Below are 22945 nucleotides of genomic sequence, written 5' to 3'. Positions count from 1 at the left end.
GTAAAAAATCAGTTTGCTTGATTAAATTCTTAACTTTATTATTAAATAATTGCTCACTATATCAATATGGAAGTATTAGATAATATCATGTTTGGTTGCTGGATCTCATTTTTTCCCTTCAAAATGGTTTCTGGGTAGATATCTTTCATGCAAGTTACATCTGGACTTGAAGTTAGAAGACTAATGCTGTATTGGATCATAAATATGGAGCTAAAGGGGACCCTAGAAGTCATTTCATTTAACTCTATAATATGGCTAAAAAGGCCAAAAGAACTAAAGCAATTGGCAAAATCTCTCATATTACTCTAAATGATGGTGAGAGATTTAGCACCTAGGTCCTTTGATTTCAAATCCATGGATGTTTGAGTCCAATAGCTGTTAGCTTCCTGATAATAAGGAAGCTTTTTTTTTTTCTATTCTTGAACTTCAATATCTTCCACCATAAAATGGGAATCATCGTCCTGCCTAGCTCACAAAGTTATTGTAAGGAAAATGCTATCTAAAATTTGGTGTATATGGAAGCTCTTATCAGAGATGAGCTTTTCTAGTTTCAGTAAAGAAAATAAAAAATGAAAATTTGAATGTTAGTACAAACAAAAGGTAAAATTGATAAGCATTTTCAGTTCAAAGTTCCATTTTCTTTGTATAGTCCTTAGTGCTTTATTTATGCAAATAACACACTCAGGTAGCAATTTAAGATTAGCATAGTACTTTATAGGGATTTCATTTAGTCCTCACAGGATTGTTATAATTTTTATCTCTGTTTTAAAGATGAGAAAACTGATTCAAAAATTGAACAATTTGTCCATTATCACATAATATGAATTCAGGTCTTCCTGACTCTAGGCCCAACATTATATATTCATTATTTCACCTGTCACCCACTCATCTGTGGCTTTGAGAAGCTGCAATGTAGGGTGGCCACACCCCAATTTAATCAAATTAGCAAATAGGCTGAAGGTAAACAATTGGCTTCAAACCTTTTGATGAGTTAGAGGGATGTGTACCCCAAGCCCATGAAGACTTGAAATGGACAAAGGAGAACAGTTTTTTTTTCCAATGACCAGGAAGGCAGCTGAAGCAGGCACCTGTGGAGTGTGCTTAGAGCTCAATGCAGAACAGAGAGACCAAGGTCATCTGCTGAATTCGAGGCCATCACCCATCACCTTGACGTTTGTCTTGCCTCTGGATTTCAATAGTTCTGAAAGAGAGAATAAGGATGATACCTTTGTGCAGCTCTGCCTTATTTAAATCCAATTCATGGGTAAGGTAGGCCATTGTTCTCTTGGTCATTGGTCCTCTTCAAAAAAGAAGAATGAACACCAATCACTTACCAGCTTCTAAATCAAGCAATTAGAATTTTTTGAATGTTTGCACTGTGACCAAAATTTATATTCTTCTCTATTAAAAATATAAATGTATTGCTCCCAGAAAGATTTCCATTTAGTTGAGGAAGATAAAACTAATGCAAATGAGATTCATGACAGACAAGGTCACTGCCTTCGAAAATAAAAGTGAATAGGTCAATGAAATCTTATGATGATATTTCTTGAGTTGGAAAATATTTTTAACGCTTTTAAGAAAATATCAAAAACCATTTAGTTTAAAGTTTCATGATACAATACAAAGAACTCTACATTTAGTCAGAGAATTCATATTTAAATCCTGATTCTTTTCATTATCCATGTGGTTTTGGGTAAATCACCTGATATCTTTGGGTTTTACTCAGCTTCTATATCTATAAAATGAAGAATGTAGTAAATCATTTTTAAGGCATCTAGGATGCCTTCTAACTTTAAATCTAAAATCCTGTGACTACTCTTATCTCATAGTTAATCTTCAGGTGTCTATTGAATATTTTGACCTAGATATCTTAAATTCAGCATTTCCCAAACTGAACTCCTTAACTTTTCACCCAAAATCTACCTGTCCTCTTAACTTTTCTCTTACTACTGAAGGCATCCTCATCATCTTCCCAGGCTAAAAATCCAGGTGTCTTCTTTTACTTCTCATTCTCTTTTACAAACTCCAATGTTCAATCTGTTGCTGTTTTGTCAATTTAGCCTTTATAAACATTGCTCATCAAGACTTCATTCATCTCCTCCTTTTTTTTTTTTTGACATGATCATTACCTTAATAAAAGATCTTATCACCTCATGAGTGATCTCTTGAAATAACTGTGTTTTTTTTTCCCCTACTACAAATATTTCCCTATCTTCCACTCAGCTGTCAAATGGATCTTCCTATAGGAAGATCCCCACCCACATTCATTATACTCCAATGGCATTTTTTCTGACTTTTTCCCCATGTGTGGAATTCTCTCCCTCCTCATCTAGATCTCCAAGGCTTCTTTCAATCCCAAGCTAAAATTCTACTTTCTAGGAAAGTCTTTCTTGATCCTCTTTAATACTAATATCTTCCAATTTATCATCTCCAATTATTGTATATAGTTCCTGCTTATACAGAATGATTTGTATGTTATCCTTCCCATGAGATTGTGAGTTCCTTAAGAATAGAAACTTTCTTTTCTCTTTGTGATCTCAGCTCTCTATATATCTGAGTTATTATTCATTTTCTTACCCACTAATAAAAAGCAGCCTAAACTGATTGTGTCTGAGCCTTCACAATCTCTCTTTGGCATTTCTTCCCCATCTTTGCATTCATTACTATATGATCATAGGATTATAGATTTAAAACCAGAAGAGAACTTAGAGGTAGCTAAGTTCAATGTCCCCATTTTATAGATGAAGACATTAAAACCTGGAAAAATTAAATGATTGCCCAATTTGATATAACTAGCTAGTGTCTAAGGAAGGTTGGAACTTTTCTCCTGACACCAATTCCAGCAGTCACAGAATAATATAGTATTTGGAAGTTGGAAAGTACCTTGATAGCCATCCAACTAAGATACCAGAGGAATCCCCACTCTAGCATTTGTGACAAGTGACCACAGAGCCTCAGTTTGAAAACCCCCTTTTCCCTCCAAGTTTGGACCAGATTATACAACCCTTTCTCTACATTCCGCTAATCAGACCCATATATTCTTACCCTCCTCTACATTTTACTAGAACTCTGGATAGTATTAGATTCTGATAGGTGAGTTTTCACCTTATCTTGCTTAGAACCAGGCTATAATTACCACTTCCTGGCTCTCTTCTAAAGACTGTTTTCATTTAGTTTCATTTTAGTTTCTGACCACTGGAACCCTGGCTCTTTCCTAACCCTATATCACCCCTAATACCCTAAGCTCCCCAAAGAAGAACTTTCATCTTCAATATCAGATCAATATCACCAAACTACCCCCCAGTCATATCCAAAATATGTCACTGTGGACATTCTCCCCCTTTCTAATTCTAACTCTCTTATATGTAATAGTGTTCTATAGTCAGCCCATACATGCTCTTGAGAAGCCAACTTTTTAGATTTTCAGTGTAAGCAATTACACCTAAGAAATCAGTAAACATTAGATAGAAATCAGTATTGATTTTTTTATTTTATTGTATTATCTAGACTTAAGAACATGGTGGAGAAAATGTTAATATGGATCAATTTTAAAAATAGTGCCTGCATACATTTTTTTCAGTTGTTAGACATTTGCCAGCATACCTCTGCCTTTATGACATTTCCTGTTAAAATATAAGTTCCTTAAGGGTAGAAAATGATTTAGCTATCATACCTAAATTTTTCTTTATTTTTCTCCCTTTCTTTCTTCTGTCCTTCTTGCCTTTTTTACTTCCTTCCATTATTTCTTATTTTCTTTCATGTATTCAAGGAAGGAGAACATATCATTTCTTAAGGCAGTATATCCAATTTTTAGACAGCTCTAATTATTAGAAAGATTTTTCTTGACATCAAGCCTGCCCTTAGTTTCACCTTCTGGATCCAAATAAATTAAATCTAGACCTCTCTCCATTTGCAGTCTTTCAAACATCCCATCCCGAAGTCTCCTCATTGGACAGTCCCATTTTCTTTTTCAGTCAATCCTTGGATGTCACAGACTCAAGGTTCATCACCATTCTGGGTGCCTTTCTCTGGCAGCTCTATAATTTATCAATATCCTTCTTGAAACATGGTACTTCAGATGAAATTTGATCAACAGCATAGAACATTATCTTTATTAAAGGAAGCCATAACTCTCTTAATGCTGCCCAAAATCTCATTAGCTTTTTTGGCTTCTACACCAAACTACTATCTCATAAAAAGTTTGAAGTTCATTATATTCACTCTTCACTATAGCATGCTGACTTTTCCTCTTATTCTACAAGGGATTTTTTTCTTTATGTAGCCTATTTTATATTATTGTTCTATTCCTTGTTTAAACTCTATCATTTTTAGGTCTACATTTCTTATAGATCACTTTAGGGTTTCTGTGATCACTATACAAAAAGACAATTTCTACCATCAAGAATAAAAAAAAAATCACTATACATACAGCCATTCTGGAGAGCAATTTGGAACTATGCTCAAAAAGTTATCAAACTGTGCATATCCTTTGATCCAGCAGCATTGCTACTGGGTTTGTATCCCAAAGAGATCTTAAAGAAGGGAAAGGGACCTGTATGTGCAAGAATGTTTGTGGCAGCCCTCTTTGTGGTGGCCACAAACTGGAAACTACATGGATGCCCATCAATTGGAGAATGGCTGAATAAACTGTGGTATATGAATATTATGGAATATTATTGTTCTGTAAGAAATGACCAGCAGGATGATTCCAGAAAGGCCTGGAGAGACATACATGAACTGATGCTGAGTGAAATGAGCAGAACCAGGAGATCATTATATACTTTAACAACAATACTATATGATGATCAATTCTGATGGGTGTGGCCCTCTCCAACAATGAGATGAACCAAATCAGTTCCAATAGAGCAGTAATGAACTGAACCAGCTACACTCAGTGAAAGAACTCTGGGAGATGACTGTGAATCACTACATAGAATTCCCAATCACTCTAATTTTGTCCGCCTGAATTTTTAATTTCCTTCACAGGCTAAATGTACACTATTTCAAAGTCCGATTCTTTTTGTTCAGCAAAACAACTGTTTTGGTCATGTATACATATATTGTATTCACTTTATACTCTAACATATTTAACATGTATTGGTTGACCTGCAATCTGAGGGGGGGAGGGGAAAAATTGGAACAAATGGTTTGGCAATTGTCAATGTTGTAAAATTACCCATGCAAATATCTGGTAAATAAAAACTATTAAAATTGTTTTTTAAAAATCACTGCCAAAACTGTGCCTCATGCCTCAACCTTTCAAAATATTTGATTAATTCACCTCCTATGTAGATAGATGTCTTAAACACAATTTACTTCCAGCCTACATTCTTAGCATTACTTCATGTGCTATATATATTTAACCAAACTGGGCTCTCAGATATTCTATGAACTTGATTTTCTACATCCTGCCTCCATTCATACTGGTTATCCCTTGTGCCTAGGTTACCATCCCTTCCTTCTTCATCCCCTTCTTTCAGAATCCATGACATTTCAGGGATCATGAGGTTCATGTATTACTTCCTCTTCAAAGAGTTCTTTGATGATCCCAGTTGAAAACATCTCTCCTTCCTCAAATTTTCCTGGAGCATCTCTCTGGATCTCTCCTTAGCTCCCTTCTCTACTTACCACACATATAAAATGATATTAATCTTGAAGCTTCTTTGAACTTTAGTGATCCTGCCTTATACCAAGATAATTATCTCTGTACCTGTCATAGCTCTTTTCCCCAATTTTCCAGTAGAGTGAAAACTCTTTGAAGAAGGGCACCTGTTATTTTTATCTTTGTTTCTTTAGTGTTTTTCGCAGTGCCATAGACATAATATGCACTGAGGTTGTTGTTGATTTGTTGCATCGTGATTGAATAAAGAAACTGTTCTCCCCACATTCATTTGCTACTTCTAAATATAAAAAAGATTTGGTCTCTTATCTTTAGAGTAGAAAAGATACTAATCTGATGCTGTAGAATAAGCCTTATTCTAATTTTCTCCACATGCTTATCTCTTCCATGCCCGGTGATCACATTTATTTGTAAATATATCAGAGATTTGTACCCATCTAAAAAAGGAAATATCCAAGACTTAAAATTGTAATCTGCTGCCTTTTAATTTTATTTCAATTACAATAAATTGATAAATTTAATATGCACAAATATGTACTTGAAGAAGTCAATAGGAAAAAATTGAACAAACCTAAACTGTAGTTGCTAGCAGAAATTTCAATCTGTTTCAAAAGAGGATGTTTCACCTGTGTTTTTCCTTTCCTAGTAAAATATTAGCGTTAGTGACCTTTCTTAGAATTGTTTCTAAATCTAGAGAGAATTTTTTTTAATTCACATTCCAAATCAAGTTGTAGAAATTCAATAAAATATATGTCTCTACTCATGGTACTTTTCTTTGCATGAACTATAACCTCTGTTCCACAATATTTGGCTGCTATGTACCAGACCACAGCAAATGATACAAATATATTAAATGATGCAACTGTTAACATGCATCATTTGAGTCATAATTAGATTGCACTAACTTTATAATATGCATATCCAGGAACATCTTAACAAACATGTATTTTTGAAAAGAAAACAAATTTTGTGATTGTAAACAATTTATGACAGCCATAAGAAATTAGATACCACTTAAAATGGCATGTCTATGTGCATGAAAGAAAGAAACAAAAGTGTCTCATAGAATCAGAAATTACAAGCTGGAAGAGGCTGTCAAACCCATCAAAACCAACTTCATTTTACAGATGGGGTTTGGCAGGAAAAAAAATATAGATTTCTGCCAACGTTTTAAAAAGAGAGGTTGGAAATGGCACTACAGATGTGAAATGTTGTGTACTTTCTTATGATGTCACTATTATTAGTTTAACATAATAGAAATTATCGAATAAATATATTTATATATAATAAATTAATATAATACATAATACATTAAATTAAGACTTAGCTGCTTTATTTTGTTTCCAGAGATTGTATCAGTGAGGATAGGTTAGACATGTAATGTAAAAGAAAATAAAAATATCAATAAAACTTTAAAAAATAACTAATGTACACATGAAAACAACAATGAAAATTGAGGTAATAAATTAAGTATAAGACTGATGAAACTGATAATTTGAACTCAAGTTTTCTTTACCCTAACTTCAGTGCATGATCCACTATGCTATGTTGCCTCTCTTTCCTTAGAATTCATGAGAATAAGAGACCTTTTTTATTTAATGTAGTATGATTAGAAAAGCAAAATTGATAACAATCTTCTTTTGGTTCTCTGCTTCTACTAGGATAGCCACATTAAAATAGATTGTATTGGCATAGTTCTATGGGCTCAGACAACTAGAATTTTCATAGGTACTAAGAAAAAAAAAATGTTTAAGCTATAAATCTAACAAATTTGTTCAATAGTATATTCCCAGCATTATTCAGTATACAAAGTACCATAGGTATAAAAGTACTTTTGCAAAAAAAAAAAAAATTAAGAAGTAGATTGTCTAGACATACATAGATGAAACAATCCATTAACTAGGTAATATTGTTCTTGCCCTATGCTCGCCAACATTTTTTATCAGTGACTTGAATGAAGGCACAGATGGTGTATTCATTCTATTTGCAGATGACAAAAAGTTAAAAGGGATAGCTATTATGTGAGATAATAGTTATGATCCAAAAATATATTGACAAACTAAAAACCTTGTCTAACTCTAAGAAGGTAAAATTTAATTAGAATAAATGTTATGTCATAAATGATCACAAACATACAACCAGAGAATTTGCGAATTGGAAGGGACCTCAGGAGAAATCTAAAGCATCCTGTTCATGAAAGAAATCTCTACTATAACAGCCCCACAAAGTAGTCATGCAGCTTCTGCTTGAAGATGTCCAAGAAGGGGAAAGCTATCTCTTCTTAACACAGCTTATTCCACTTTTGGAAAGCCTTCGTTGTTAGCATTTTTTTGCTGGTATTCAGCTTAAACAGCTTCTTTGCAATTTCATACCCTTCTTCCCTTGACAATCCTCATTATTGGAATTGGACAGAACCAAGCCTAATCCTTACTTGGGATGAAAATCCTTAAAATACTCGAAGACAAAAGTCAAATTAACCCTCCTCTCACCATCATTTTCTCTTCTCCAATTTGAGATTCCTATGTCTTTCACCTGACTCTCCTATGATGTGGACTCAAGATCCTTTAAAATTTTGATTTCTCCCCTTCTCTATACTTTACCAGGTTATAAGCATCTTTCTTACATCAGGGTACCCAGAATTGTGCACAACATTCTAGATCATTGATTTAAAGATGGAAGAGACCATTTAAAAATAATTTTAGTTTTTAAAAATTAATACCACAAGTGTAGGATTAGATGGTAAATATGTTTTGCATGATTGCACATGTATAATCTATATCATGTTGCTTGCCATTTCAGGAAAGGGAGACAGCAGGGAGGGAGAGAAATAATTTGAAACTCTGATTTTAAAAAGTCAAATGTTTAAAATTGGTTTTGCATGCAATTAGGGAAAATGTTATTTTAAAAAACAAGTGTAGAATTAGAGAATTAGGTAGGAAGGGGGGAGTGGTTCATGTGCAGAAAGTCTGTGCATTTTCAATACCTTTTGAGATTGTTATGAGTTAAGAATATTACATGGCAGCCAAAAAAAAAAAAAAACTAACAGAATCTTTGGCTGCATTTGTAGAATTATACTGCCCAGGACTAGGAAAGCAGGGGTTAATAGTCCCACTGGAATCTATCATAGTTAGGTCACATTTTCATATACTGTTGAGTCTTAGGTGATATGGTGTATGTAGGATACTACAAGCCAAATAAAATGTGCTTCAGTTAAGCATGTATGGATTTTCACCTAAAGAAAAGAAAGCTTAGTAGGATTGTGAATATCATCTTTAAGGTATTTGAAAAGCTGACATTTAGCAAAAGGATGAAGTTTCTTTGGGAGGCAGGGGAAGGTACTTCCAGAGGGAAGGATTAGAGCCAGTGAATGGTTGTATAAAGTAAAATTTTTAGATTTATTATAAACCAAATCTCCTAAACCTTTGAACTGCCCAAAAGTTGAACAGGCAACTTTTGGAAGACATTGGATGCCTCATCACTGTTGCTCTCCAAGAACATTTTGGATTACCATTTGTAAAGTGTATCATTGAAAGAATACTTCTCCCACCTCAGTTGGACTCTGTTCCTTTTAAGGGCCTTCTAAAGCAGATTCTGTGATTCTATAATATAGTAACATAGAGATGTTCTAAATAGAATGATGGACTTTGAGTCAGAAGAATTGGCAGGGAATTGTGCCTCTCCGACAAATTTTGCAACTTTGGACAGGTCACTTAATTCTCCCCATATATAAAATGGAGGTAATGATATAGTAGAAATATCATTAGATCCATATTTCCACTATTTTCCCTTGCTTTGGATATTATTTTACATTCTATATATACATACACACATATATGTATGTATTTATAGTTGTCTAATTTTCTACAAATGACAACTCATATTTAGTGTGTATATATATATGTGTGTGTGAATTATTGTCATTTGTAGAAAACTTTAAAAATTGACAATTATACATTATAAAATGTTTCAGTATTGTCATCACGTTTATTAATTTCTTCCTGAAACCTTGATGTTTCATTAATAATTTTGTACATTTGATATATTTACAACTTTAAAATTTCAGCTACAGTCCAAGTTAGCACAAACTGTTAAAAAGAGCATTAGTCAAATGTTATGGTGAATGTGTTTCTTCTACTTTTGTAGACATCTACTCTTGGGTAGGATAGCTTCAGAATGAATGTTGATTTTAGAGAAGACACTATATCTCTGAGATCAATATTATCAGTTCAAATCATTTCTGAATAAAGTCATTTGGAGAACTTTACTACCTATAAGGGATACTTCTTCCACTTGAAATTTTTGCAGTGTGTTCTCCATGACATTGTAACCACTTGCCTAAGCATATCTCCTATTTATGCCTCTCTTGATACTTGTAATTATTAAGCAAAGATATCTCGGTGGCTACATTTGTCATTAAGTTCTATATAATATTAACATATGGATAAGGGATACCTTGAAAGAAAGAAATGAAAATTCTAAAAGCATTTATTAATGTTGACTACATGCCAGACATTATACTAAGGACTTGGGAATACAAGTATAAAAAGCAGTATATTTTACCTGTCCTCAAGAAGCTTATATTCTAATAGGGAAAGATAACACATATTAGGTGACCAAGAAAGGCTGTTTTGGTCACAGAATTCACAGAATTTCTGAATGGAATTATAAGGTGATTAATTGTCAAATCCTTTGCAGGAATAATAATATTTTTGGTTATTTTTATAGTAATCAAAAGCAAAAGGTAGGAGGAAGTTAGGAGAGTAACATGCATGATGAGACAATAACCAGAATGAGCATTGTGGGTCTCGGACCAGAAGGATATGAATTCTGGTGTGTTTAGGGCAGTGGATCAGTGAAGCAGCATCAACCTAAAAATATCCAGAATTTATCAACTTGGGTATAGCAATAATACATTTTATGAAGACTGCCTAATTTAGCCTTTATTACTTTATTGCTTCTCATGAACTGTGATTTCACCAGTTTGGACACTTCCCTACAACTTAGTGGACATTTTCGAAAACTGCTCTAGCCAAAAACAAATTTAATAAAATTACTCCATGGAGTAACTACTCCACTGGATATAATCCAGTAAATCACACAATCCCATAGTCAATTCCTAAACATGATGAGGTAGAGATTTTAATGGGCTTAAGAAGAAAGTAACTGAATTTTATAATATGTTGTGGAAATATTTTATGTAATTTTCATATAAACATGCATTTGATTATTTTTATATAGACCTAAAATGCATGGAAATTTATATATCACTTGCATGTTACATTACTATTACATACACATGATTACTTAATAAATATAGTAATATTTATAGTCACATTTTTAGGTAAATGTCTTCTTACAGTGAACTTAGTTGGAAAAATGAAATCTTTTCCTGAAGTGTGACTGTCTAAAGCATATAATACTATCTAACATTTATATAATACTACAAGGTTTACAAATATATATATGCATATATATACATATATACACACACATACACACACACACACATAACATACATTCTTGTTGTTCAGTCTTTCAGTTGTATACAACTCTTTGTGATCCTATTGAGGTTTCTTGGCAAAAATATAGGAGTAGTTTGACATTTCCTTCTCTAGTAGAGTAAGGCAAACAGGTTAAGTTATATAGCAATGTCTTAAGGCACATTTGAACTCAAGTCTTCTTGTCTCCAGGCCTGGTATGCAATCAACTGAACCACCTGTCACCCAAATCCATGCATAATACATACATGTACATACATATACAATATATGTACATATACATTTTTATTATACATACAAAAGTCTTCTGAGTTAGGAGCTATTATTAATCTCTCTTTGTGAAAACAAATGAGAAAACTGAAGCAAACAGAGATTAAATAACAGGCTCAAAATCACACAGCTACTAAGTTTCTGAAGCCAAATTTGAATTCTTGACTCCAAGCCCAGAACTGTCTGCTGTACCACTGAGAGGCTCAGATATAATTATATACCTGAAATACTTAAGCTCCACCCCTAATTTGGTAGTGAGGGCCTTGGTTAGTATTCTAAACCTCCATTGACATCCCTATTAGTTGTAGATGCAAATCTAAAGCACAAAATATCCAGAAAGAACAAAGTGTAATGCATTATAATACACCAATATAATACACAGAGAGTAAGTAAAGTATCACGTTATATAATAATGGATTTGAAAGGGATATAATATATACATATACATACATACACAATATATGTACATATACATTTTTACTATGCATACAAAAGTCTTCTGAGTTAGGAAAGATTATACTTACAATACTCAGAGGGAAGGCTATCAATCAACCCTCATTTTTCTAAATTGTTAGGCAATAACATAGTCTTCTGATAGGAAAGCTGAAGACATTCTTTTTATCAGAGTGAAAAACTTCTCCCTCTAGAGATATCAAAGCAGTGACCTTAGCAATTAAATCTTTTTCCAGGACAATTCTTTTTTTCTTTTTTTTTTTTTTAAGACCTCTCTCTAAACTCAGTAAATTCAGTTTAAGATTATTATTTCTGGCCTACCATATGAAAGCATTATTCGTTCATGTCTGCTATTGTACCTATGAAATCAGAAGCTGGGGACAGCAGCACAATAGATATGAAAGCAAAAAAAAATAATAATAATAAGTCTTTTCTTAAAATTTTCTTACTCTTTTCTCCTGGTTCTGATTAAATCATTCTGGTTGAATGATGACTAGAGTTGCCCAAACTTTTTTCTCTTCACATTGAGCCCTGATTGTTATAAATAAAGAATTTATGAGGTACAGCATGCCCATGGCTCTCTGCAATAAGACATCTGTCAAATATAGGGTTATAAAAGTGTCAGGCATCTGTACGGCGTAATGTGCCTTATGGTGCGGCCTCTTTACAACAGAAATGCCACTGCATTTTCTTCAGAAAAGTCTGCAGTATGGCATTTCCAACAATTAGAAAATATTAACCTTCAGAAACAAATTCTACAGTGATAAGAAGAATTCCAAAATATTACTAAGCAAATGGAGAAGGCTGTCCTTAAGATGGAAAATAGCATTTAGGTTTTTATTCTTTAAAAAAAAAAAGTCTCCTACATTTTCATTTGTTATTGAGCAAGTTTCAAGGTTATCCTATGACCCCATACTGACTAATAGATGGAATACAACAAATATGTTGCCAACGTCACCAGAATATTTGAGTCAACTATAAATGGAGTTTGACTAATAGAGGCATATCACTAAAACAAAACAAAACAAACAAAAACCCTTAATGTTCTTTCATTATCTGGGATTAAAATTGAGGACATAGAATCGTGAGGCTTTCTGTCTACTATGTCCCCTTAACATCTATGGTTCCATTTATTCTTTGGTTAAGTTATCACCAAGAAGTCTTAGAGGCTGAAATTATAAGTAGGTTCAGGAAGATTTTGTATACATTCATGTATGATAGATGGATAGACCTTGAGGAGAGCATCTACTGATGTCTTTATACTTCTCTAATCTTTTGGGGATGATGTCATTCTGAGTAATCCTTAATGATAGAATACCAAATTGGATGGCACACTAACTTGAACTAGAATGCTTTTAAGTTTTAATAATCACAGTTTTCACAGAGTTGTTGAAAGGAAAACCAAAATCATTTAGTGACTTTAAAATGCTAATTGCTAGTACATATCAATGCTAAGGGCTTTTGTCTTGTATATTGTCATTCATAATAAAGTAACATAAAAGGGGCTTTTTTCTGACTCATTTTTCAAGTGATCTAAGAAATAATCCTCATGTTCCTCTTATACATTTGCCTCCTCTTCTCCCTGTCTCTCAAGAACACTATTGCTAGCTTTCCTGACTGGCTTAAATTATCTTGTTGTAAGCAGGAGTAAACATTATTGCTTACCAATTCTGAGCAAGGTAAACAAATCTGCCAGTGAGCTCTGAGGTCACAGAAACTTACTCTTCTCTGTAAACATGACTTTCTTTTAGCTTTCTCTTCCATCAAAGGGAAAAGGCCTTTCTTTTAAATATAGCCCTTAGGGTTAACAAAATTAGTGATCTCATCCACCCATTCCTTCCTGCTGGATCACAGAATAACATTCTCATTGGGTCATCATTTATTTATGATCAGCTAAATTCTAAATTTCTGTGCTAGGTCTCTAAGTCTTATCATATTCTCCTGTTTTGTTCTATTAGCTCTAAAACCCTAAATAAGCTCCAGTTGATCAAACTTTTCTTTTCTCCTAAAAGTAAAAAAAAAAAAAAAAAAAAAAGTTCTCTCTCTTAGCCTCATCTTTTGTCCAAGCTTTGAGCGGCATAGAAATGCAGAGCTCAGCATGTAGGCTTGTCATTGAGATTTCATAGTACGTAAATAAGATCTAAATTGAATTCCACAAATACAGAACAAAAGCTTGCATTCCCAGACACCCATGCCAGGAGAAAAGCTGCCTTTTGCTAGGAAGTAGAAGAGGTTTGTTATCAATGGAAGTTCATTGAAGGCAGGACCATCTTTTGCCTGTTTGGTATCCTCACAGTACCTGGCACATAGTAAGAGCTTAATGGATGTTCACTGAATATTTGATTGATCTGATCCTCAAGCATCTGCTCCCTTAATTCCATGATGTTACAGCACAATACTAGTCCAGATTTTCTTATAGGATGCCATTACTTTTAGTCTGCACTATCTGATTCCTTCTTCAGCCTAGTTCTGTTCTCCTGTTACTGCCTAGGAACTAAGATTGACCTTCCCCAAATCTCATTTGACCTCCTATTTCAAAGGCAGATTCCACTTTGATTTACGATAATGACAGGCAGCATAATTTAATGAATGGAAGTTGAATGGCTTCAGAGTAAGGTTAACCTAAGTCTTATCTTGCCTCTGAAAAAAGAGCCCATGCTGGATATCCCAAGTCAAGTAACTCAACTTCCCAAAACCTCAGGCTGGCTTGTAAAACTATCAGGGATAGTGCCTGATATGCATTAGTAGAAAGAATTTTCTGATGGTAGAGTGAAATCATAGCTGTAAACCAAAATTGATTTATGAGAAAATTGCTTTCCAACTAAAGCAATTTAATATATTGCATATGAGTCATTTTGAAAATATGATCTGTTACCAAAAGAGAATAGTGGATGCACTTAAGCTTCGCACATATATTCTCATTGTTTAAAGTACATTTAACCTAAAAAATAAATTGTTGGGTTTCTATAAGTAAGTAGATAGAGCTGGTCAAGACTCTGATAACATTTTGATTATATCGCAGGCATATTCTTTTAAAATAAGCAAAAAAGAAGCTACCATTACTTTAAGTACGGTTCTGGGAAAGCTGTAAAGAAGATGTTAAATATCTTATAGTACACATCATATTTTCCATACACCTTTTAATAATTTAACTCAGCTTACAGTTGTATTTTAATGATTATATTCATGGTTATAAAATCAATGCTTCTGAAATTATACAGTGGGAAAATATTATTATCTGTGAATAATATGAGGAGCAGAGATTTAAGTTATTCCCTGATTGAAAGAGTTATTGATCTTATCAAAAGCATTTTGTTGGTTAGGTTAGAGGAAAACCCAAAGTATTTGTGCTACCGCACTCAGGATAAAAACTACTTTTGAATTTGAGAGAGTTTCTAAATATTACTGTAGTCATGTTAATATGAATTGCCAATTTTACAAATAATAGAAGCTTTTGAGCAATGATCAGGTCACCTCCACTGAAACAAACTTAACTTTTTGTTTCTTAGGAAATGAAAGGAAGGAATAGAAAGAAAATGAAGGAATGAATTTTTTTTTCAACTTGCAATTCTAAGTAGTCAAGCTAAAAAATATGAGGCTTTTAAAGTAACAATTTTGCAGGCTAACTAGGTGAAAATGGCAGAGAAGAGATGGATTATCTGACACTGATTATCGTTCTGCCCTTGATAAGTGGGAATTGCATGTTCAGAGCAGATATTCCTCTGTGGGAGAAGGACATTCTGCACACATATAGACATTGTTATTCTTTATGATCACCATCAGGAGACTCGTATTTCATTTTTATTTTTGAACAGAGTTGAACTGTTCAGTCATGCCTTGTGGTCCTTCTTTGAAGGAGTAATGTAGTCCCTATTTATACAGACTAGCTTTAGGCTACTTTTAAGTAACTGAAAAGCTAAGGTGGAAGGCTTTTTTCTATGATGTTTTGCTCTTTGACCCAATAATCTTTTTTTTAATAATTGTGTCAGTTTATTCAGTGATCCCTTAACACTATCAAAATAGCAAGCTTGAGGGAGTGAAGCGCCTAATTCATGGGGATCTTTGTGTTCCATTTTATTTTCCATCTGCCACTCTTGCAATAGTGCCACTTCTGTCAGGATTGTGTCAATATTTCCTCAAAGGCCCATTAAAAAGGGTTTACCAAAAAAACCCCTATTAAATTTCTCTCTGGCTCCCTGGCTATGTCAATGGAAAATTTTTAAACAGTGATGATTTGGGGAAAATCATTTGACAAGACTTTTGTCTTACACAATGGTCCTATGCTTTTGATAATTTTATTATAAGTATCATCTTTTGAAATCCTTTCTTGAATGTTATCTTAAAATTTTCTTTGTAATATAACATTGGATATTGGAGAGGCAAGTATTTCTTATTAAATGATCATAATAACAGATCTGATATGACTAATAAGAAATCCTAAAATCTTAATTCTGAAAAGTGTGGTAGACAATATAGTCAATCAGAATTGAATATTAAAGCTACTGGCTCAAAAAAATCCATCGATGTTAGGATTACTAAGTGAGAACTCAGGTTGTCTGGATGGTGACAAGGTGAGAATTCAGGTTTTCTGGACAATTACAAGGTGAGAACTCAGGTTGACTTGATAGAGGGGGCAAGCTCATTGGCTGGGGTGGTTCTTCCCAGAAGCCCTTGCATTATCCCACGCCCATTCTCTGGGAGGATAAAAAGAGACAGCACTGGGCGCAGAGAGGAGATCGGCCTGGAGAAGGATAAGAGCTGGAGGAGATTCAGAGCCAGGATTCAAGAAGAAAGACTTTGCATTACATCTGGCTTGACGGGGCTCTCTGCAGGAAGGGAAGTCACTTCTAAGGACAAGAGTTAACAGCAACTGCCTGGAGACAACGGTTCACTACAGGAAGAAGAATCTGTCTGAGAGATTTGAGTAGACACAGCAGATCTCTTCCCAGAGAGTGATCCGGCAGCTTCTAGAGACGACAGCTCGTTACAGACTACAGATATGGAAATGGAAGTGAACTCTAGTCCAATTCTTCTTCCAGAGAAAAAGAAGGACATATGACCTTCACAGTTCTTAAAAGTTCAGTAATCTCCTCTAAAATTATAATCAAGCCTTGGCTTTTCATAACCTTGATGATGCTCTCTAAACATTTTCCTTGAACAGAAGGTGTTTGCCCCATTTCACTATAAGAGATTCCTGGTTTAGCCCTTAACAAGTTCCTTATTTATCTATTAGCACGCTCACTTAATCTTTAACAAAGTTTCCTTGTTACTCACGGTTCTGGGTCAGAGAGACTGAGATCTGGATCTATGGTATGATTCTCTTGAAGAAGCTTCAACCCTGCCTAGAGAACAGATTATTGACAGGCCCACATCAACCCCACCTTCAGAGATGGAGGAAGAAAGAGGGGAAGAGGCAGAAACACAAACAGAATTGCCTGTGAAGAAGCCTAAGCCTATGACAAGATTAGAAAAAGCATTGGTTAAAGCTAAGAGAGAAGGACAGGATATAAGTGATTTTATACATGCATATCCTGTGATTGAAAATACTGACTCTGTAGGTAAAAAAAGGAGAAGATATGCACCTTTAGATTTGAATAAAATTAAGGATTTGAAAAAAGGTTGTACCCTTTATGGGGCTACATCAGCTTATGTCAAAATGTTACTAGATGGTTTGTCTTATGAAGTCCTAACCCCGAATGATTGGAAATCCATAGCAAGGACATGTCTGGAACCTGGAGAAAATTTATTATGGCTTGCGGAATTTCATGAGTTATGTAAAATTCAAGTCAGATGCAATTTGGAAATAGGAGTTAACACACAATTCACTTTTGAGCACTTAGCTGGTGAAGGTCAGTATGGAGAGAATTCAGAACAGATTCATTATACCATGACAATATATGAACAAATTGCTAAGGCTGCAATAAAAGCTTGGGGTGTCCTCCCTGGACAGAAAGATCGGGGAGAGGCTTTCACTAAAATACAGCAAGGTCCCAATGAACCTTTTGCAGATTTTGTGGGACGTTTGCAAACTGCTGTCAAAAGAACTATTGGAGAAAATTCAGCTACAGAAATAATGACCAGACATCTGGCTAAGGAAAATGCCAATGAGATTTGCAAAAGAATTATATGGGGATTAGACAAAGATGCTCCTTTAGAGGAGATCATAAGACGCTGTGCTACAGTGGGAACAATGCTTTTTACACCCGGACAATGATGAACGTGGAAAGACAGGGTCCCTCCTGGCAAGGGCCTTCTAGAGAAACTCGGCGATGTTTTCAATGTGGAAAAATTGGGCATCTAAGAGCTCAGTGTAGGTATGGAGATACAGTGAGAAGACAGGGTGAAAGAAGACCTAAAACCCCATGTCCAAAATGCAACAGAGGACTCCATTGGGCATCAGAGTGTAGAATAATTCAGGGAAATGGGATGAGGGGCCCAGGTCCAGGGCCCCAGGCAAAAAAGACTTGGGGCATGATGGCAGCTGATGTTACACCCAAAGAATCTTTAGAAGGCCAGGACTCTGATTTAATCAACCAGCAGAAAAGCAATCACATGGCAGAAAGGGATTACCCAATCAGTCAGCCAAAAGGCAATCAGATTGCAAAAATGGATTACACTTGGGCAGAATACAGGCCTTTTAAACCAACAGGGCTGTGTCCAGTGCAAACAATTCCGATGTAATTGCCAGATGATGAGAAGAGATTTAGAAAGTGGTAAATAGAAGGTAATTAGATAGGTTAACTGCCTGGGAGAGAGGGTTTGCTTGTATTTCTTCAGCAGGAGAAGGAATCAGATGGGTGCCAACAAGTCATATTCGCCTTGTCCATCAGAGAAAGACAGAAAAAGAGAAAGGCCTCAAAATAAAGGAGAAGATCTAAGAAACATTTGACACTGAAAGAGCATGGATAATAAGAAGACTGTTAAAGAACTTTAAAAACCAGCAGGAATCATTGGACTTCCTCACACAAGATGAGACTAATGGACAATGGACTTATGGACATTTATAAATTTTCAATTTATGATTATGTTATATACTTCTAGCATGTGTTATGTTACTATGTTACTATGTGCTTATGTAATTCATGTAATTATCTGTAATACTTCCCATATTGATGGATTTATGTTTCAAGGTCATGACTGTCCTATGTTCTAAATCAAAAGAAAGGGGGAGATGTTAGGATTACTAAGTGAGAACTCAGGTTGTCTGGATGGTGACAAGGTGAGAATTCAGGTTTTCTGGACAATTACAAGGTGAGAACTCAGGTTGACTTGATAGAGGGGGCAAGCTCATTGGCTGGGGTGGTTCTTCCCAGAAGCCCTTGCATTATCCCACGCCCATTCTCTGGGAGGATAAAAAGAGACAGCACTGGGCGCAGAGAGGAGATCGGCCTGGAGAAGGATAAGAGCTGGAGGAGATTCAGAGCCAGGATTCAAGAAGAAAGACTTTGCATTACATCTGGCTTGACGGGGCTCTCTGCAGGAAGGGAAGTCACTTCTAAGGACAAGAGTTAACAGCAACTGCCTGGAGACAACGGTTCACTACAGGAAGAAGAATCTGTCTGAGAGATTTGAGTAGACACAGCAGATCTCTTCCCAGAGAGTAATCCGGCAGCTTCTAGAGACGACAGCTCGTTACATGGTGATATAGCTATTTGCTGACGTAATTTTTTTCTTGAATTTCTAATGTTCAATTTGTGATGTTTGTGTGTGTTTGTTTGTTTTAATAGTTTGATAAGAAAAGAGACCATCCTGGCTTAGACAGTTTCTGATACTTTTCCTAATACATTTGTTTCAAATTGATTTCAACTCAATCTTCTATCTTCTAGATGATTTCTAGGCCATGGGTAGATGCAGATTAATAGATTCTGCACTTCCTTCTTTTCAATGTTGCTGCTTTTTACCATTTTAAAGTCAAGACCCAATCTAGTTACCTATACACTTTTCCTCTATATCATCAAGAATAGAAAAACAGAGATTTGAAAGCAATAGAGAGATTGTAATATTGTAGAAGAAAGGTACAGCTATCAATAGTAATAGTAATAAAGCAATAGAACAGACAACTCAATAAGGAAGAAAACTTCAATTTTAGATATATTGAGCACAAAATGGATGTGAATACTGAGATATAATGGTCAGAGAAGAAAAATATTTTTAAAGAATGTGTGAGAATTTTCTTTGCAGTGTATACAAGTACATTTTTCACTAAGGAGAAGTTCCCTTAGTAGTTTAGTCATCTTTGGCAAGATATCTGAGTTCTTTGGTCCCATCTTTAAAATGATATATTAGATTCATTCTAAAATTTCTTCCAACTCTGAAATTCTGTGATTTCTCTTTCTGAAATTAAGGAAATATTCAAAGTCAAGGTAAAAATTGAAGGAACCTATTTAAGAAGGTTCAGTTTCATTTTTTGATTCTCCATATAATCAGCAAATAATTGCATCCCTTAGTAGAGACTCTGTAGGGGTGGCAAAGGTGAATATGCCTAATGGAACTCTTACTCCTGATACAATTAAGAAATGTGCATGCTGGTTATCACATATTCCTTACTTTTAATAATTTGTTCAACAATATCTATCTCTTTTAAAATAAATACAATTTTTAAAAAATATATATATATTTTTCCTCTGCCCTAGGATATTTGATTTGGAGAGGCAGTATTGTACAGTGGAAAGAACAATGGCTTTGGGGTCAGAGGACCTGTTTTCAAATCCTACTTCTGATGATTACTATTGTTATGAACTTGAAGAAATTTCTTAATCTACTTGGATTTTTAAAGTTCTCTCGGCTGAAAATGTGGGTGCTAGACTTGGTCCCTTCCAGATCTAATCTTATGATATGATATACTTCCAAAGTCCTACATTTGACTTGCATGAATTGTATGTCATCACACACAGCTTAGCTTATACACTTAAATTTATCCAAGCTTCTTCTGGTTATTAAAGTAAAGCAATTTCTAGCCCTAATTCAGATTCTGACACTAGCTATGCAATTATAGACAGATCATTCATCTCCCAGCCCCATTTTCTACAATAATTATAATAATAATAATAATGATAAATTGGTTGATGTCCTTCATTTTCAAAGAGGATCAAAATAATATTACTATGCTTGAGTCAAGATACAATGTTGATCAGACAATTACAAGCTCAGAAGTCCTTACTATTAGACACAAATAATTTATACAAACATTTGGAGAGGAGATGTCTCTAAATTTGCATATCTCATGTTTCTTTTGAACTATTGGAAATCTACTTTGCTCATAGAGTACATATCCTTCTTTGATGTGGCCATCATGTTGGGTAGTCTTGTACCAGAGTCTCCCGTATCTCAAAATTGATTCCAAATTTTTTTAGAACCTTTCAGTTTTCTTATATAGCTTTTTTCCAACCACTATGTGAAAATTTTCCTCATGTGAGTTCTCCATGAAACAATCTTTTTGGCAAGCATACATCTGGCATTTGAACAACATGGCCAGCCCATCAGAGTTACATACTCTGTAGTAGAACTTGAATGCTTGGCAGTTCAACTTAAGGAAGAACTACTTAATGTGAGCAACTTTAGTGTCTAGTACCTTATCTTTTCAGGTGATCTTTAAAACCTTCCTAAGGCAATTTAATATTAATAATAATACCTCACAAGATTACTATGCTAAAAGTAAAATAATATGTAAGGCCTTTGTAAGTGGGGGTTATTAACATTATATACTAAATTATATCAATACAGATAACTTAATCAGCTTTAATTTCCCAACATATGACTAGAAGGTATTTCAAAATTGCTTTAAAACTTTTGGGATACCCTATATTCAGAAGTATCAGGATATTTGAACCAGTACAGACAAAACATTTGGATATTTTACAACAGCATATAAGCAGTCACAAAGAGTGCTTAAAATGAAGAATAATTTATTCTTCATATTTTAGATTCTCTATTACATATATTTACTTTTGCTTTTCATTGAGACTATAATATGCCTAGTATATAATCACTTAACCTTCCATGACTTAGTTTCTTCATCGGTAATATGAGGATCATTTTATTTCAAAAAGTTTTTGTGAGAGTCAAATCAGATAATATGTGTGAAGTGCTTTGCAATCTTTAGTTTTCTATAAATAAATGTTCGCAATTATTAGTTAGATTGTACCCTCAAAAGGAGAGAACACGTATGTGGCAAAGTGGATGAAGTGCTGGACCTGAAGTAAGAAAAACAGATCTTCTTGAATTCTAAGCTGGCCTCAAAAACTTAATCAGCTATCTGACAAAGTCACTTAACCCTGTTTGCCTCAGTTCTTCATCTGTAAAGTGAGCTGGAGAAGGAAATGGCAAAACCCTCCAGTATTTTTGCCAAGAAAATCCCATATGAGGTAACCAAAAGTTGAATATAACTGAAAAAATGACCGAACAAGAAATCATCTAAAGAAAAAGCAAAGTTAAGCTTAGGGAAAAAAAAAACAATGAGTTTATTTTTTATTCTCTTGTACAGATTAAAGAGCAGATGTCCAGTGGGTAACTGGAAATAGGGCATTTCTGTATTCAAGAGGACATTTTAGCTCAACATATACATTTAGTTGTTATCTATATGGAGTAGATAACTGAAACCATGAAAACAGGTTAGCTAAGAAAGAGAGAGAAAAGAGAGGGAAAACAATGGGAAGACATGTACAATTTAAAGCTATAATCCATCAAGATAAAATATTAGGGTAGGATGATCATTTTCCCAAGGCTGATACTATATCTTTCCAATAATACAGCCTAAATTATTTAGATTAGCTTTCTCACATCTTACATAGAGTATTATACCTCTGATTGCTTTTCACAATCCACTGAAAGCCCTGGATTTTTTTTTTTCAGACAAATTGTCAACCATATCTCTAATCATAGTACTAGGCAGTACTAGGGTCTTTAACCTGATGTCTGTGAATTTGTTTCTTAACAAAAAAATTCATTTCATTTCAACATAATTATTTCTCTTTGTAATCCTATGTATTTTATTTTGTGTATTAAAATTTTTATTCTGGAAAGGCTATATAAGACAGTCTAAGGTGGGTGGGCAACTTTTTTTTCTACTAAGGATCATTTGGATATTTATAATGTCATTTGT

At 34.4% G+C, this 22945-nt stretch overlaps 1 protein-coding gene across 5 annotated transcripts in view; it reads left to right on the top strand.

The window, feature by feature from the left end:
• MAGI2 (membrane associated guanylate kinase, WW and PDZ domain containing 2) overlaps positions 1-22945 on the top strand; it is a 1692369-nt gene that overhangs the window by 1459000 nt on the left and 210424 nt on the right. The gene's annotated exons all lie outside the window — the stretch shown is intronic.

Source organism: Sminthopsis crassicaudata, chromosome 5 (genome assembly GCF_048593235.1).
Source record: "Sminthopsis crassicaudata isolate SCR6 chromosome 5, ASM4859323v1, whole genome shotgun sequence".
In the NCBI taxonomy this organism is placed as follows: Eukaryota; Metazoa; Chordata; class Mammalia; order Dasyuromorphia; family Dasyuridae; genus Sminthopsis; species Sminthopsis crassicaudata.
The sequence above is the reverse complement of the archived record's forward strand: the minus strand, read 5'-3'. Positions and strand labels throughout refer to the sequence as shown.